The sequence below is a fragment of the Hippoglossus hippoglossus genome, chromosome 16 (assembly GCF_009819705.1).
Source record: "Hippoglossus hippoglossus isolate fHipHip1 chromosome 16, fHipHip1.pri, whole genome shotgun sequence".
Lineage (NCBI taxonomy): Eukaryota > Metazoa > Chordata > Actinopteri > Pleuronectiformes > Pleuronectidae > Hippoglossus > Hippoglossus hippoglossus.
In genome coordinates this window covers 8,651,648-8,670,481 of record NC_047166.1, presented here as the reverse complement: position 1 = coordinate 8,670,481, position 18,834 = coordinate 8,651,648, and positions in this window count along the sequence as shown.

Below are 18,834 nucleotides of genomic sequence, written 5' to 3'. Positions count from 1 at the left end.
ACAGACAATTAGTTATGTTTATGACACGTACATGACACAAACTGCCAATCAACTAAATAACCACCATATTTCTGTTCCTCCGAACTGATGATAGATCCATTACACACCAAAAATGTATTATTGGTGTGAGTCATTAAAGACATTTTCATAGCAGCCTACTAGCTCTAAATTTTATGTTAAGATGCTTCCACTTATTTTCAAATACTTTCATATCCTTTTTCTATATATGACACATGATACTTTTAGATTGTGAGCTTCTCTCAGCTTTTAAAAAAAAAATATATATTTTTCCTCTCTGCATGGATGCTCATTAATTTGGTGAATAGAGGCTTTTAATTCCTAACTTGTGCCAACTTGTTTAGAGGATTATGAGTCAATACTTAGATGATTCAAGAAGCCTGTATGTAATTGATTTCACTGTTGCATTAAGAAATGTTGATGTGTTATGCACTAGTGCTACGTCCTTATAGTCAGTGAGGTCTTTGACTGATCAGTGCTGCCTCCTTGGACATAATTAAGTCCTCTGATGTAGACCATCACAGTTCTGGAGCACATGAATAAATAATGTAAATGTCGGCTAAAGGGCAGGTTGAAAAGCCGCCTCATTTCACTTTTGATTCTAAGTAATTACTCTGGAATGGCACTGTGATGGGTTTTAGGCAAATATGGTTCAAGGTTAGGTCATTCAGTTGTATTGATACATAATTTGGAGATGTTATATAAGTACTCTCGTCCTTTACATGGCTAGATCACCTATAATTTGTATTTAGCCGATTCACTTCCTTCCTTAACACTGCCTTGTTTGTTTCTTGTGTTGAGGAGGTCAGAAACACTGACTGAGTTCTAAATTACATTTTTGATTGTCACTAAGATATGATAGACACTCAACCCCACATGGAAATGAACTGCATATTTCTGATTCATAAGTTAATTTTAAATGTTTGTGGTTTATTGCATTTATTTTATTTAATTCACACAAACATTCACCAATGCTGTGCAACAAAACTAAGTTAATTGTAATTTTTATTCGCATTTCATGGCCCATTCTTGTTGGTAAAGTTCTGCTGCCTGATCACAACAATCACATTTTTTATATTTAGCACACGGTTGTTTCTTTCTCACACGCTGGGTTATAAACACCATCATTATTCACCAAGTTAGAAATGTTCTGACCACAACAGCCCTTTAAAAATGCTGGCAAGTGTCTGTACAAAGTTTTATCATTGACTTGGGAGCTGGGGACTAGTGGAAATCGTGATAGGGCCAATTCTCCCCTATTCAGAGTATGTCTTGTTTGATGGCTGGTTAAACTGCCCCAGGTCTGCCTTGGGGAAAACTGAGATTTTTGAAAGCCCAGTTCTCACCACACCCAGCCTTGAAGCAAGACCAGTGATGTGATGCCCATTGGGAGAACTGGCCATTCTTTCAGAGAAGTCTGCTAAACTATAGAGGTCCAACTCAAAAAGATGCCGCCTTGTTCCTCCTCTGTACAATTGCTCCCTCTAGGATGGCATCACCACGAGAGATTTGTTTGTCAAAGAAATCTCGGCGCAGATCTGGAGCTCTCAGGAACATTTTGTTCACAAATATCCAAGGACAAGACCCAGGCAGAGCGAAGATAGCGAGTCCAGCCCTTCTTTTCCGTCAGGCAGCCATCTACCAGACAAGTCAGGGTTTGTGATGTCACAAACCTAAGGAACCAATCCTGTCAACCTTTGGGTGGGGCTCAGTAGCAGGAAAAGGCTCCTCAACCTGAGCTGTGGGGGTGGGGAGACAGAGAGCATCATTCAGCTAAAGTAAGGACCGAAATAAGGAAGGAAGGTTTTGAGTTACTTTAAGCTATTTTAAGGCGAGGGGAATTTTTTTTGTGATACACTTTTGAATAAGTAATTTTCAGGAACATAAAAAAAAGAGCTTTAGGGAAGGACTTAAAATATGACAGATTGTGTCATATTACCCAGCATTCCATAAGCTTCGGCTACTAGCATCTCTGGGTAATGAAAATAACATGACCCAGCTTCAGAGCTACTGGTACACAAAGACACGCTAGCTGATAACACATATTTCTGGTCTTCGCTAAGCTAAGGTACTGTAAGTTAACTGGCTGCTTGTGCTAACATCATGATTTGCAGACACAAGATATTACTTTAAACTTACTATATGTCAGTTTTCTCTGTGATTGATGCGGTTTCTTGAGCAGAAGTGGTGTTTTGAGTCCGAGGACAGGATTTGAGTCTGCCAGTCGTAGCAGACCCCAGGAAGCTGCCGTCTCCCCAGGCTGAACTGCATCACCACAGCCACAATCCGCACTCGTCCGCAGCCTCAACACAGCGACAGCTTTCAGCCAATAGGCTCCGTTGGTGCCGCACTGATCTACATCCAAGTCAAGGATTCCACAGACGGGGTCAGAGGTCACGTTGCTATGGTGATGGAGCATGGGCCAGGACCAAGGGGAAGCCAAAGAAAAAGGTAAACAATGGTGAAGTTGATATTGAATTCTTTTTTTTTAATGAATCAATCAGTTTCCACACGTGTTTTCACTTTCTATTACCTTCACCAGGGAATTAACCTGGAGTAAAAATATATCACGCGAACCTTATTTTTAAACACGATTGTACGCTGTGAACATGTGGCACGGTAAACGTACGGTTTATTGCCTCAAACACTTCATAGAGACATCAGAGGTGGATCTGTGCTCCATGGTGCAAATCGTATTGTGGTGGAAAAGCTAATGCAATGCCGGGCTGTGTGGAAGGACGCTGGTCATCATCCTCCCGAAGACTATTCCACTGTCCGCAGGTGTTCTTCACACCTCCTTGATTGGATGGAGACTCGAGTCATCTTGCGGTAGCTCAGGCTTAAATCAGTCTCCTATCAAAACGTGTCATCTAAAGCTGATAGACAGTATAGCCCTCTGCCGGTCCACTGGGGCTGCCGTTATTGTATGTATACCCTGCAGCATATGGTACAGCTCTCTGATGGGGGGGAAATTCTACGGCTTTTATTGAGGAGAGAAAATTAGATTAGATGATCTTCTCCAAAGCCGTCTTGGCTCCTTGGCCTTCCTTGGTTTATCTGTGCACGGTGTGAGGTCGTAAAGCTAGTCGCCAGCCACAGCAAGTCCAAGATTTTCAAAATGACAACATATGAGCACATTTCTTTGAATGCACACATCGGAGACGGACTTTGTCTGTGCAGTTGCTTTATTTAAAATTAAGCAAATTTTCTAGAACAGAACATGAAACGTCCAAAAAAATGTTGACGTTTCCTGTTCTGTTGTTCTAGAAAATGTGCTTGATTGAGTGAAGTCACTCTTAAATTACAACATGCAGATCAACCCGGGATCAAGTCCAAAATTTAATAATCATAATTTTAGTCCTTAAAAAGTCTTAAATATGTTAAAAGTATTATGTACTAGGTCTTACGTTAAATTATGCCTCAATTACGCAGACATTAATTTAATGCACTTTTTTCAAGATAATAGTTTTGGCGGCCTGCATTTTTTTTTTTATATCTATATGTCATAGTTTCTTCTCAATAATACAAATATTTGTACGCTGTATAAAACTACAAGACCAGCATGCTGATAGCTGATAGCTGATCCCAGTCAGAATTCATTCACTCGGCTTGGCTGTGGGAAGGAGACCCTCTCCGTCTGTAGTTTGTGAGATAACGTCGCCTTTCTGCTAAGCTACTTTACCGTATATTCTATTATGACTAAGTCTGAGTAATTCTGGGACTCTGATATTTCTTCATATCTGTTGTACTTGACAAAGGTCTTAAATTTCATTTATCATGGGCTTAAAAGGTCTTAATGATTGAGCTTGTTGAGAGAGTCCCTGTGTCAGCTCCTCTGTGATCACAATGAACTGCAGGTTTCTTGGCTCATGCCGAGCAGGGAGCACTGTGTTTTCTGTGGCCTGCAGGTGGCAGCACGTCGATGAATTTAAAGGAGGCCTCATATTCAAAACAGCACACAGGGCTGCTGCTGAATATTCACTGAGTCATGTCAGCATCAGCTGTTATGTCACAAGTTACAGCACACACACAGAAACACAGACTGGGTTGAAATGTAAACTGAACTTCAGGGTTTGCTCCTGTACTTAACGGCTTTGTTATGCAGACGACTCAGTGTCTGTGTCACGCTGGGCCCTTTAAACACCCTGCACCTGCAAAGTAAATCAGCACCACAAACATCCCTGGTATCTGTAAGGGACACACAACGAGTTTTTGTGCAGTGATATTTAACCCTGGAAATGCTTGTGTTGCTAATTACCCTCCCGTGTGTCACAAGCCTCTCCTCGCACGCTTTTCAAATGACTGTTCCTCCCTCCTTCCCTCTCTCATGCACGCGCCTCTTTCTCCTCCTCAGCAGCAGCAGCAGCAGCACCACCACAGCCACCGGGTCACCATGGAAACCACTGAGAGACACACGTCGAGGGTGAGGGATGGAGAGAGGAAGAGGGACAAGGAGGGACATGGAGAGAGAGAGAGAGAGAGAGAGAGAGAGAGAGAGAGAGAGAGAGAGATGGGGGACATGAAAGGTTAGGGTGTAACCATATGCCCCCAAACACCCCCCATCCCACCTCTAAACCCCCACTCCTCAGTTTAATGCTGAGCCCCGGACCCACATCACCCCCCCACCACCCTCAAATACAGACACACACAAGCACTGCCCCCCCCACAACCCCCCCTTACATGCACCTCTGCCTCCCCCGTACCCTCTCCCCCCATCTTTTTGCTCTCCATCCCTCTCTTGTCCAGACAGGCTGCTCGCATGGCGGGGATGGAGACGTTCACCGATGGAAGCACTGGTAAATTTTCACATGCACAAAACAGACAAAAAGACACAAAAAAAACAACAGGAAGACGATCTTAGGGGGGCGGGTTGGGGTGTATGTGTGTGTGTGTGGGGTGGGGGGTGTATCTCTGATATGCATCCTGCAGACTGAACTCCTTTTCCTCCATGTGTCTTTTCACCTTTCCTCTCCGCTCAGCTGTAACACACACTCCCCATCTCTCCCCTCTGTTTTTTCCTTCCTCAAATCACAATCTCTCTGTGTGTTTCTGTGTCAATTCAGAAAAAAAAGGGTTGTGTAGTCCACTCGCAGGGGGGGGAGCAGGACTTTCCTCCCGGCAGCGTCCTGGGGAAAGGCGCTGCAGAGAGGGGAGAGTGCTGGAGAAATATCGGTCCTAATGATTTTGTGTGTGCGTGTGTGTGTGTGTGTTTGTGTGTGTGTGCGGGGCTGGGCTTTTTTTTTTATTGATTAGAGAGAAATTAATTCACTGGGGCAACCCTCGTGTTCTCCCTCTCACTCCCTCTCTCCCGTGCCACTCTCTCTTTACCCCTCTTTCCTCATCCTCCCTTGCTCCTTTGCTCCGCGGACGAATAGCGTTGTGTCTCCTCGCCTGCTCTGCATGTTGTATTATCGCGGGAATATTTGATTTGCAATGTGCTGCGCTGTGAACATGCATTTTCTCTCTTCGCCCCCGTGACGGTTCCTCTCCTCACCTGCATGTCGTGCACATTGCTCTGCATCACATCAACCTGTGCTTGTTGTCGTTGTTGCTTGGATGCGGGGGGCTCTTCTTGTTCGCTGCTGACATTTGAATTCATGCACATCTGGCCGCGTGGAGCTCTGACTTCTGCAGGGAGGAGTGATGCTGAAGCAAGAGACAACGATTTACACTGTTTAGAATCTATTGTGCTGTTGACTCGCGTTCAGGCTTTATCCTCTTTGTTGCTTGATGCCTTATTGTGAGAGGCCACGCTGGCTGATTTAAGCGCTATTACGCACAGGTGGGTGCATGTTCACGTGCACGGCGGTGTGTTCCCGTACGCAGCCCGTGTCTTAATTAGTGAATGCTTGTTTCCTGTGTGTGGTTTACGGCCAAAGTCCACCAGCGATCAGAGGTTTTTAATCAATGTTGTCGTTCGCTCGTCGGCATCCAGATGCCCGCAGATAGCACAATAACACCTCAGCTCGGCGAGGGCTGATCGGCCGCAGAAGGGAAATCGATGGACAGACTGAGTTAATTATAGGAAAATCAATTAAAAGGAGGGGGATCCATGGGCTTTATAAGGCCGAGCAGCGAGCTCGCACCGGCAGAGGAGAGGAGGAGAGCGGCCGGTGGAGCTGGAGCTCTCCCGGCCGAGGCTCGCCTCTCCGCCGCTGCGCTGCACGTTACCCGATCACCGACCTGCTCCTGTTCGCCTAAGACACTCTGACTAAACGTGATGTAAAGTCCTCGCATCATATCGCAACCACTATCATCTTCTGTGACTTAATATCTGCGGTTGCATTTGCTCTCAGTTTGCGTACAATCCTGCACTGACACACGCACACACCCACACACACACACCCACACACACCCACACACACCTCTGTGGATGTATTTGATACCATAAATGATCTTTGCTATGGTTTGGTTCAAACGTGACTTCCACTTCCGTCCACCTCTGCTTGACCTTTGCTCACAGTTAAAATCATTAAACTGATGCACAAGGTCACGTTTAGACTCATCAGTGACTCATCTGACATTAACACGTGGAGTCTCGCTCATCAACACTAAATATTCATGAAGGACATATTGGCTAAATTATCTGTTTCTGATATCACATGTCTGATTGTCTCAGGGTTACATCTTTAAGTTTGGGTCTAAAATACTAGAACGTTATACTGAAGCTGTTGGTGACAGGGTTGTTGCAGCACCGAGTGAGCTCGTCTAAGTTTGTAGAATAATTAGAAACCAGATGTGCACTGGTCTTCTGGGTATGTTGGTAAATTCAGGATTGCTCTGGTGAATAAAAATCACACACAACCTGTGGACACTCTGAAAGTCATCATATTAAATATCAGTCCAACACGTGAAGTGTGAAGCACAGTGCACATGTGACTCAACCCCCCTGAGACCCGGACACGTTCTGGTCAGCAGACAGTTCAGACTGCAGCTCCGAAGGAGACGATTTTAGTTTTTCTTAATGTTCCCCTCATGCATTTGGAAGATTTAGTTTAGCAGGTTGCTTTTACTGCAGGAGTCATATTAAAGAAAATCCTGTATCGTTAAAAGTTGGTGCTCGTGTTGCATATTCAAAAGTGCTGCACCGAGAAACATGAAGTTACTTTACACTCTATTCAGACGTGTAAGCCCCACATTTACCTTCTCAATGAGAAAAGGGTTGGTCGTTATAATACGTGCATATTTTTGTTTTACCTGTCAAAACGTTTTCCTGATGTGAAAATGTTTCTATTCTTCATTCTCTGCGGCTCGTGACTTTGCAGTTGACAGTGATGTTTTAAGGGAATGTCTCGACTTCTATTTCATCTTTTAACAATCAGTGTAATTTAATATCAATATGCTAAAGTGTGTGTGTGTGTGTGACTGTGTTTGTGTGCGAGTGTGTGTGTGTTTACACGATTTAATACTTCCAAACCACGTCCGTAATTTGATAGTACAATTTTTTTAATGTATTATTTAAGAATTGGCTTCAAGTTTATTCCTTTAAATTATCTTAAATTCAAAGCGCAGTGAATCTGAATCTTGCTGTGATGTGATTTGATCTATTCACACTGTTGCTTTGTATCTAAAGTCTAAATCTCCAAATCGTCGTTATTGGAAACATCCATCGCCGGAGAATCAAAGTTATTGATCAGTGTGAACATGTTTTACCTCATGTCGCAGTTTAACAGCCTGTAGGTGTTAATGTTCAGACAATATGTAAATGTTAACACATTCTATTTTATATTTTTGCATATATGTATTTTATTATTCCGACTTTATTTCACGATGGTTTTCATCGTTGCTGCCTCTCCTGCACATTTCGTTGCTCTAAGTTCTGGATGTCGTGTATGCATATTATTTAAATGATAAAAAATAATAAGCCTACACTTACTATTTATTTGTACAATTGTCACACATTTAAATTAGGAATATTATCCTGTTGCTTGCAGTTCAGGGGATTAACGGTTTTAATTTCGAACTCAGTCAAAATCATTTTGCAGAAAAGTTCAAGAATATTTCGAAACAATTGTCCCCATTGTTTCATCTGCATCTTGATGTGTAGTTCTTTTTTAGTGCTCTGATAATATATTTGTATAAGAAAATTTCAAGCGTCTCTCTGGAGGAATAAATGATTGAATTATCATGCAAATATAAATCATAACTGGAAAGTGGTGCGTTTATCGTCTTAAAAGAAAACAGAAGCTCCGTCAGACGTGTGCATATCAGAACATATTAGTCATTAGTCTTTAAAATAAGACCCGGACTATTTGAGAATTGTTTAGCCTAGATGTGCTGAAAACGGTTCTTTTTCTTTTTCCGGTGAAAATGGGAGAAGCACAGAGTAAAAAGTGAAAATAGAGTCGCTTATAAATTAATCTTCAGGACGAGAATTTCCTTTGCGATACTGCCAGTTTTATGAAGTTCAAATAATAATCAGGTGTACAACTCAAATACCGAAAGTAATGATACCTGCACGTTTAGGAATCTCCTGCATTAACCTGCAAGATATCTGTATAAAACCATATTTTCATAATTCTGCACGAGTTTCTTATTTTAAAAGCTGCGTGTTCCGGGCAAATTATTATCAGTATCAATATTTGACAGATGATCCAAATAGGATTGAGGCGACTGATCCGGGTCTGCAGATGATCAGGAGCTGGTGTGTTTGTGCAGAAGTGGCACCATGACCCCCTGTCCCGCACCTTATCAACTTGAAACAGACCGCGCCACCGATACATTCAATTTTATGGTTTATGTTAAAGTCTGAAAGCTCATTCCGTAAACCGTTTACTGGCTCAGTTCTGCTGTTAAATCAAGCTTTGATGTGTGTGATTTCTTTTTCTGTATATATATATATATATATATATATATATATATATATATATATATATATATATATATATATATATATATTTTGGAACTGGCCACTTCCAGTCGGTGTCAAGCACCACAGGCCATCCAAAATTAATCCATTTTCTGTTCTGCACACGACTCCCCTTCCCAAATGATGGCTGCTCTCTGCGGCCCGGTGCACAATGTGGTAATGACCAGCAGGTCAAAGGTCGTCTGGCCAGTTCCTCAATTAAGGCGCAAAGATTGCAGTTGCACGATGCTTCGTTTTTTTTTTTTTGTGATAAGAAGGGGGCCAGCAGTGACCGGTGTGTGAGGAATATATTAACACAGGCTTTGACTGAATAGAAAACTTTGATAGATAAAGTGCACTGCTTATTGTTTCAATAATTTCTATCAGAATTGTCTGTTTGCTGCCAATTATTTAAAATTACATTTCAAATATATGGATATAGATGTTTGCAGTTGTGATTATTGTGAATCAAGGTTTTTGAAATTGAATTTAGTAATTTTTATATATTTCACACACATTTTAAAAGAACATTGCTATAGAGAAAATAAAAAGAGTATGATCTTTTTTTTTGCCTTACTGACTAAATTCAGTTTGTATTTCCATGAATGCCAGTTTGTTATTGATGAAAACTATTGAGTCAAACAGCCGTAGATTAGGGATCGAGATGTTGGTTTTTCTCCTTCCATCGTTCTTGGTTTTCCTCTCGACCTCTCTCATCTTTCGAGGGAGTGTTTTTTCCACCACATAGTCATGTCAATTGTGGTTATTGACCATAATCAATGGGCAATTCACGATCATCGCTGCATCGATTAGCTGATAAATGGTGGTTGGATTAATCATCCGCAAAGATCCTGTCGTCGGAGGTGTTGTCTCCCTCGGCCCGAGCTATCGGCGGCGGTCACAGCAGCAGCCGGTCAAACCGCGGCTTCACCAGCACAGACAGGACTTCAATAAGTGACAAAGGAGAGGTGATAAATTGATCAAAAATGACCACAATGAAACGGGCCTCTTGTGAGACCACACATGCCTATTATGTGAGTGTGTCTGCACGTTTGTGGTTGGAATACATCAAGGGCTCGGTGTCAAAGTTCAGCTTCATCCCAGACTGATGACCCTGCAGACGGACTGACCTCTGGGGGGGGGGGGGGTTTAACAGCTGGGGGAGGACGCAGCATACTGGACTGGCCAGGGAGAGGAGACAGAATGGGGAAAGGGGGCAAGGGTGGAATTAGAGGAGGTGAAATTTAGGACAGAAGGAGGTGAAGGAAAGAGTGAGCGGGAATCTAAAGAGGAAATCGGCCGGACGAGAGACACCACAGTGGACCTTGAATGCATCCGTGTGGTTTTTGTTTCTCTGCACTGCTCCGGTCTCCCCTGGTTTTGGTGCTTGGCTCTGGTTTGAAGCAGTGAATTAACACCTGACCCCGGCTTATGACCCTATCCCCTTCCTCCTGCTACCCCCTACAGATTAGCAAATATGGGCTATCTAGCCTGGATACACACTCTCTCTCCCACACACACACACACACGGCAACACAGAATCACAATTACACATGTACACACTATAGCCACTTAATGTATAGAGAGTAAAAACAGGAACAATGCAACCTCGTATACAATGTCCACACAACCTTTTGCACATCCCATCCTCTGGCCACCATCCAATTCCCCAGAGTGAAGCCTCAGTGTGTCACTGCTTGTCACCATAACGGTCAGTTTGTAATGAGTACCTCCCCCCACACAATGACCAGGGAGGCAGGCTCTCCCCCCCAACACGCTGACCCTCAACCATTTTACCTGCAGGACATATAAGCCCAGCGTCGGCCCCCGTAGTGCCACAGCTTTGGGCCCCTGGACGTGCTCCCACCCTGGCACCCGGGCCACACCCAGGACATGGCTTTTGTCGGTGCCCGTTCACACCCTCAACCCTTTTAGAGCAAGCATGCAGAGCGGGGGGGGGGGGGGGGGGGAATTAAAGGATGTCTCATCTTCTATTAGGTTTCATTTGGAGCATCAGAGGAGGCCTGTTTGTAAAGTATTTGGAGTTTCACAATAAACCCACAGTAACCTGAACCACTGGTTTATGGCTGCAGTAATGGAAGCTTAAACCTTTCATATACATGCAAGCTATAGACATGATCTGAGTTGATTCAACACTGCAAACATTTAAAAAATACTAATATTTAACTACACTCAAAATAATTCATTATTACATTACAAAGACAATCAGCAGATGTTTAACCAGAATCTGGTGATATTAAATTCTTTTTCATATTTTATCAGTTAACATGAAGTTATATGTATATAGTTAATATGAAATAAGTTTCAAATCTGCTACTGTGCACTTATTATGAAAATTAATTATCTACCTTTCATCTTTGCAAATATCCTGTTTATGGTCACTGTCTTTTTATTTTACATTTCAGTGTGGTCTTTAAAATGGCAAAAATATTTACAAATACCAATCACAAGTTGTCAGAATCCGACAACGTTACAACTGGTTTATTTGAACCCAAAGTCTCCCAAAAATCCAAATATTGTCTTTATTAAATATAAATTAGAGCGGGCATTTATCTTTTTTACATTAGTAAAGATCTAACCAGCAAGTGTTTGATATTTTGTCCCTTTTGAATTATTGAAATTATTGCAAACAATTACAGCTCCACATTATTACTAAATAATTAGGACAAATTCTTTCTGATCAACTAATCAGACCATCAAGCATTTCAGCATTATTGTGTTGATAAATGTTATCAGACAATTATCATTCATCTTCTGAGCCCCATTTTTTAAAAATATCACCACGTTTTTCAGGGAATTTCTGGACCGATTGCCAAAGCACCAACAGGACCCCATTCATTTCCTCTGACGCCCCAGTACGAATCACAGCCCATATTCTTGACAGTGTTAGAATCCGGCGTTACCCATTGAGCATCGCAGGAGCACATGCCCTTCCCTCTCATCCCATCTCCCCCAGCCTCCTCCGGGCTATTGTGGCGGATTGATGGTCGCTCAGTTGAGGGGGATCTCGGCCGGGTTTGGTCAAAAGCAGACTTTGTAGTGGCCACCCTCTGCCTGTGAGGGTCAGCAGAGAGCAGTCAGTGTGTCTGGCTCCATTAGGTTTCCTACCTATCTACCCACTGTGTCAGACAGAGGAGGAAGGCAGCAGAGAGGGGGAGAGCAGCGGGAAGTTACCCAGAGGAGAGGGAGGACAACAGAGGAAGCAGGGAAAATACATCTTTTTATCCCCGTCCCTCTCCGTCAAAAGCCCAGTGCAGTTCCTCTTTCTGTGTCTCTTCCTCTGCTGTTCTCTCCTCCTCCATCCCGCCTGCCTCTCACTTTGTCCTCCTCTCACCAGAACCCCTAATCCTCCTCCTTTTACCCCACACTCATTCCTTAATCCTAAATCTCTTCTTCCCTCTCTCTACCAGCCCTCTTCGATTCTTCTCCCTGTACCTCTCTGTTACCCACCTCCTCCCTCTTCTCCTCTCTGTCTATCGCTTCTGAACATGCCACCTCTCAGCATAACCCCTTTACACACTCCATGACTGCAGCACACCTTATTTTCTCTCCTTCCTCTCTTCAACCTTTTTCAGTTTTTCCCCCTGTTGTTTTCTTTGTTATCATCCACACATCCTGTGTTTTGCCGCCACACCTCTGCCCAGCATCTCCTGTCCACTCTGCTGCCTGATTTAAATGTCCCCCTGGTCACCATCGCAATTAATCAGTCACCACAAATTAACTGGACTTTTTCGGCAATAGGAATTGTTCTATGTAGGAACAATCACCAAGCAGCTGTCACAATGCACTTGCCAGTGATTTTTTTTCTCTCCCTGTCCCGAGCGAGCTCAAGCTCACACCAATTTTCGCCACTGCCGCCATTTTGTTGGATGTGATCAATTTTCTGTGATTTGGTGTGAGTGATTTGCAGCCCGTCAGGTTCTCTGTGGTGTGAGGGTTCGGCGGTGTTGCCATGTGCAGCTACAAAATGTTCCACCTTTCCTCTTTTGGTTGTAGATATCGGAGCATAATCACAGAATTATTTTCAATTACATAGCAAAATGAACTTTTTCCCCTCCTTGCAAGATGATCATTTAAGAAAAAAGAAAATAAAAGCTAAATTGATGTAACAACCACAATGAAAAACTATTTTCACTTCCACGATTGGACTTTTTTTGTTGCAAGCGCAGGCTGTAATTTCACCCCTGAGTTTAACCACACGATGTTTCACAAATTGTGTTTCCGTGCCACCTCAGCACTGCTCATGTTATTCAGATAACAAGAGAGCCTCTGTCATGTCCTACAAAATACGATATGTTTTCTTAATCTGTCAATGGCTCCGGCCCTGAAAGACTTCATTTTGGCTGAGCAATGAAAGGCTCAAAAACATCAATATGGCTGAGCAGGATAAGAAGAAAGAGCCATATTCCACATAGTCTGTATCGCATTCCCTCCATATCCTCCTATTTGTATGGTGCAGATATTGGGTCTCAAGCGAGAAATCGGGATTGCGTTCTCTCAGAATGGCAGCATCCGCCTGTTGAAGTGGAATAGGAATGTTATACGGAACCAATGCATCCGGACTTGCGTGGACGTCTCAACAATACCCCTGCACCCTCTCTCTCTCTCGCTCCCTATTCCTCTCAGTCTCTCTCTCTCTTTCAATAAGTTCCTCGCTCCAACTCCATCATAACCACAACAGTGTGGAGGACGATGTGTGGATTAGGCCTAAATGTAGAATCATGTCAACCAAGCCATGACTGCCTGCCTCTCATGCTGGGTCCACCATGGAAAATACAGTCTACGAAGAGAAAGGAGAAAAAAAAGCTAAATCTACTCCGGCTCACACGCCTCTCACTTCCATTCTCTTTGTGCATTTAATGTGTGAAAAAGGATTCCTAAAAGGACGTCAAGAAGCAAGAACAGAGAGATAGGGACAGACAGACAGTTATCCTTGCTTTACCTCGCCTGTCACACTACAATGTGCATGGCTGATAACTAATTCAAAAAGCATGCATGGGCCGAGTTTAGCTTTTCAAATAACTTGTACATCTGAATGCGATTTAAAGGATGTTTTTTTATGCAGCTGCCTCTGACTGATCAATGCTTGTCCCTCTGGTCATGCTGCAAGAATACCACATAGAGTATAATTCTGCACCAGGCCGAGGGAGCATTTTGCATTGTAATGTTTGGTTTGCAGAGTATGATGTATATGGATGGGGTTTGGGGCTGTGTTGTAGTCCGTAACTGTCAGTGCAGAGAGAAGGGAACAGTCTCAGCGCCGCAGACAGTGATTTCACCGATGTACAGTCGCTGCTTTTGCCTCCTGCCTTTCTTCCCTCCTCACTCATCCTATTTTCAGCCTTTCATTTTTTACACAAGGGGAAAATGAGGAAGAACAAAACCAACATATGAAAACTAAAACATGACAGAGAGGAGAGGGGAGGCGAGAGGGAGGGGAGGAAGAACAGAGGAAGGAGAGGCAATCTCAGAAAACAAGAGTGCTTTCAAAAGTAAGGGATGAAAGCTAGTCAGGCTGTTATTTTTGAAAAATGATCCTTGTGTAGTGCTCCTCTTAAGAGCCAGGTACATATTATTTTATCTTCCTGAGGAGTGAGGTGTTTTGGCACCAAAAACTCTGCAATTTATTGTCTTTAATGTGATTTTTGACAGGCGTATTTTAAATCACTTATCAGCCTCTCTGTGAAATGCCTCTCTAATCAGGTGTGTGCATTATAGGAACAGGTAACTCGAGAAATCCTGAAATGTTAGCATCTGTCTGCTGTTCATTATCGCACCATTCTTGCAACCAGTTATTTCCCCCAAAAAAGCTTTTTTTATATGTCCAATTTCTACATCAGTCTGAAGCAGCAGTGTGCCTCCATGTTACAAGCGAACACACTTTCCCCGTGCTCTCTAACACGCACTCGCTCTTTTCTTAATGGAGGCTGGTGCTGGCTGGCCGGTGGCGGAAACCTGAATTAGAGAGAAGCTGGAGTCCACACCGAGTCATTTGGAGTCCCACCCTTTGACCCTCAAAGCCAGAGATCCCACCAGAAAAGATTTTGCACGTGATGCGATGTCCGACTGGAGGAAAGAGAGAATGGAAAAAAAATCTAAATGGCTGCCGGCTGCAACCGAATCAGAGGACATTGTCGAAGTCATCGTTCTAATTGTGAAACACCTTACTGCTGCTGCTGCTGCTGCTGCTTGGAACGTGTTTCTTACTTACACCGCCAGGCAAGACATGCATAGACAAAGAAAACACAAATATATTTATGCTATAAATATTTATTTTTTTATTTAAAATGTTTATAATTAACATGAGATGTACTGTTAGATTTACAGTGAATGATTCTGCTGTTTAAACACCACCTCATTTCAAGCTCTGCGCCACGTCTGTGTGCGCAGATCTTCAGGAATGTTCCTCATCATTACAGCAGCACAGATGTTTGTATTGGTGTGTGTGTGTGAGACTGTGTGTGTTCAACACGTGTCTCCCGTATCAATAGGTTAATAGCTGAGATGTCAGTTTCAGTGACTGGCTGATTAGTTGTGTGTTCACTAATCCACACTGGGGCGGGGAACTATTGGCTTTCCCATTGATTTTAGCGTGGTGAGCAGGCAGAAGATAGAGAGAGGAGAGATCTATTGATTGACCCCAAATTAGACCCCCCGCCACCCACCAACCCATTCTGCCATTCCTGCAGTCAGCTGCAGCCTCCTCATTGGGCGTCTGGGCTGACAAACATTTGGTATGATTGGACGCCACGACTCGGAGCCAAAAGTCCTCTTTCCTTTTTTTTTATGTCGCTGATTTGGAAGTGTTGGCTGTTTGTGATTCTGGCTGTCAGTTGATTGGCTGTCTGGCGAGGATGAGTGCTACACTGTACTGTCTCTGGCCGTAGGGAGCAGCTGGTTTGGATGTTTTTGATGAACCAAATTGCACCACTTCCAGAGGGAGGGTATTGCTTTTTTGTGTTTCTGATCACAAACCGTAACCTTATTTGTAACCCTCTGTTATGTGTCACGTCTTCATCCTGGAACAAATGCCAGAATATGCGCACAACAATGGATGAGAACCGCGGCTGTTTCGTGCGTTCCAAAATCCTTCAACTTTTCCTGTTCTCCTCTGTTGTCCTTCACAACTGTCACCCCCACTGCATCATACGCTTCCTTTTTACTGTTCTTTATCTCCAGTCCTGTCCCCGGCTCCCTGCCTTTCTCTGCCCCTCCCTCCAATCCCTCTCTCCTTGGGTCTAAGCTTTGAGCTTTTTCTCCTGAGCCTTTCCTTCCGATATATCACTCCATCTCGTCCCTCTCCGTCTGCCTCTGATATTCCACTTTAGGCCTCCGTCACTCGCTCTCCTCTCTCCCCTGTGTCTATGTAAGCAAGAGAGGGGAGGTTGTTAAACATTTTTCTTCCCTCTTAATTGTTTTGACTGGGCCGATTGGCATCCCGATTAGGCCCATTGATTTCCTGGCGCTAAGTGAATTGATTTTTAAATTTCTTATTGATCCCCGCTCTAAATCTCCTGCACACTCACTCACACAGTCTCACCGTTCGCTGGGGCAGCGGTGGAGAAAAGGGACCGAGAGGAGAGGAGGATCGGAAGAGGGGAGAGGAGAAAGATTGGTGTTAGGTAAATACACTGACTGGTGACAGTGTAGTGAATTAACAGAGGGAGAGAAGAGGAAGAGCAGGGGGTGAGGCGGAGGGGTAAGGAGCAGGAGTTATGAGCTGCAAGGGGAGGTTGACTGAAAGAGCTTCAACAACGTGCTGGTAAATAAATGCAGAGAGACGATAAAACAACAAAAAGCACAGATAGATTCAAATTAAAGATCTTTTAAAGTTATACACCAAATCTATAATATATTGTCATGATTTGAGCCTTTTAATCTTCAACGTGTCCGACTGTATCCTGGGACTAAAAGCTGTAAAATGTAAAGAGGATGAATGATTTATTAATTAGAACAAGTGTGAGGAGGTGCTGGCAGCGGGTTGCCGGCCGGCTGACCACCCAGGTGGAACACGTTCATCTGTGAAGAATGAGTCACTTCATGGATGTACAGAGGTTTATGAGGGATAGACAGATATTGGAAATGTCAGAGATGGAATGGAGTGTTTTGTCTTTGACTCTGTGTTTAACATGGTCTGCAGAGCCTACCGGAGACGTGTGTGTGTTATTTCTGGCTTATGACTGTGTTAGGCTTTAGAGGCCCTCCGGACTCCGACTCTTACATGCCCACTGGTGTTTCTCTGAAGGTGGTGGACCTAATTGGCTGTATCCAAGTATGCGCGTGCGTGTCTCCGTGCCATGTGAGATAAAGTACATCAGCGCTAAGCTACATCCTCTTCAAGTCCGTGCGCATGGCACGTATATGTTTTTATGTATCTGCGTGTGTTTGACCTTTACTTGGCTTAAGTGTTGAGGCTTAAATTCAGACATTCAGTCGACAACATTTTCTCATTACAGCCTCCGTACTTGACCAAATTGTGCTAACCTTTTCTAACGTCATTTGCTGCTTTGCTGTTCACAGTGCAGCTGAGTGTCTTGCCCAACACACATTATGGACCGTATGTAGCATTACTGTGTTGCAATTACAATTTACTCTACTTAGATCCACTTAAGATAAGTGCTTTCAAATGGCAAGCAAGGGAAAGCAACTATTGTCAGACACATAGAGAGAAAAACTTCAATATCTTTATGTCACCACTGAGATGATGTAATGCTGCACTGCAGTGACATTCATTGTATGTTTTTTTTTTAAGTGAGTGCTCTTTAAAGCAGCATTATTAGGATGATTGCAGGGTGATGATGATGATGATGATGATGATGGTGATGATGGTGATGGTGATGGCACTGACAGAGGAGACTGTTTTGCAGTTCAGGTTTTAATGTTTACATATTTTAGCCGGGAGTTTGTATTTGCAGAAAATGTAAAATAACATATTATTTCATGGCGACGTGTGTGTTTGCTGGACAATAAGTGATAAAGTGTTGAAAATGCATACGCTGGGCTGAGCTGCTGTTTGCTTTGAAGTGATGGGGCCTGTGTTTGCTCTGGTGATAGGGATGACCTTACTGCACACACTCTTGCGCATGTGCACCCTCTCACATGCACGCTCGCTTCACACATGCTAGTTTGATGCACATGCACACGTATGATCAAGATACACACACACACACACACACACACACACACACACACACACACACACACACACACACTTGTGTCCTTGAGGACACTGACGCCTCACACACACTCACAGAGACAGACACACACTCGTAACATAACCTTGACCTGTCGTACTCCCAGCCTGCATTATACGTATAGTTCATCCGTTCACTCTGGGACCACAGACACACTGAGATACACTTTTGAGCACATATTGATCACACAAATCTATCTCGATTTCTTATTTAAAACTTTTGTCCCCAAAAATGTATTTAAAATAAGTGGTTTTTTTACATATACAATTTCTAATTGGGTAATTTGTACTTGAGCAGACTGCATCCTTAATATTTTAAGAATACTTTGTTGTGAATAATGAATGAATAGTGCATTCGAAGTGCATAGATTATTATGTTGATTATTTCCCTGATTAATCAAAATTTGGGTGACATCAAGGTGACATCTTCAAACAACTTATTTTACTTGAAAGATTCCAGTTCTGGATTATTTTTGGCTTATTTTCTCAGAAAATGACAAAAACATTTTTTAGAACATAATAAAATACAGCATATTATTTTCTTCACCAAAGACTAAAAGGTTGATCTACCAATAATTTGCAATTTAATTAATTAAACATTTTTTGTCCCACAAAAATGGAGCCGTGCCTCCTTGTGTCCATCCAAAGGTGTCTATGAAATTAGAGCAGATCCAGACCCGCTCAGTGATGAATTTCACTGTCAAAGACAAATTCGAAATAAATCTCTCGCCATGGACTTCCAGCGTGTGTCGCA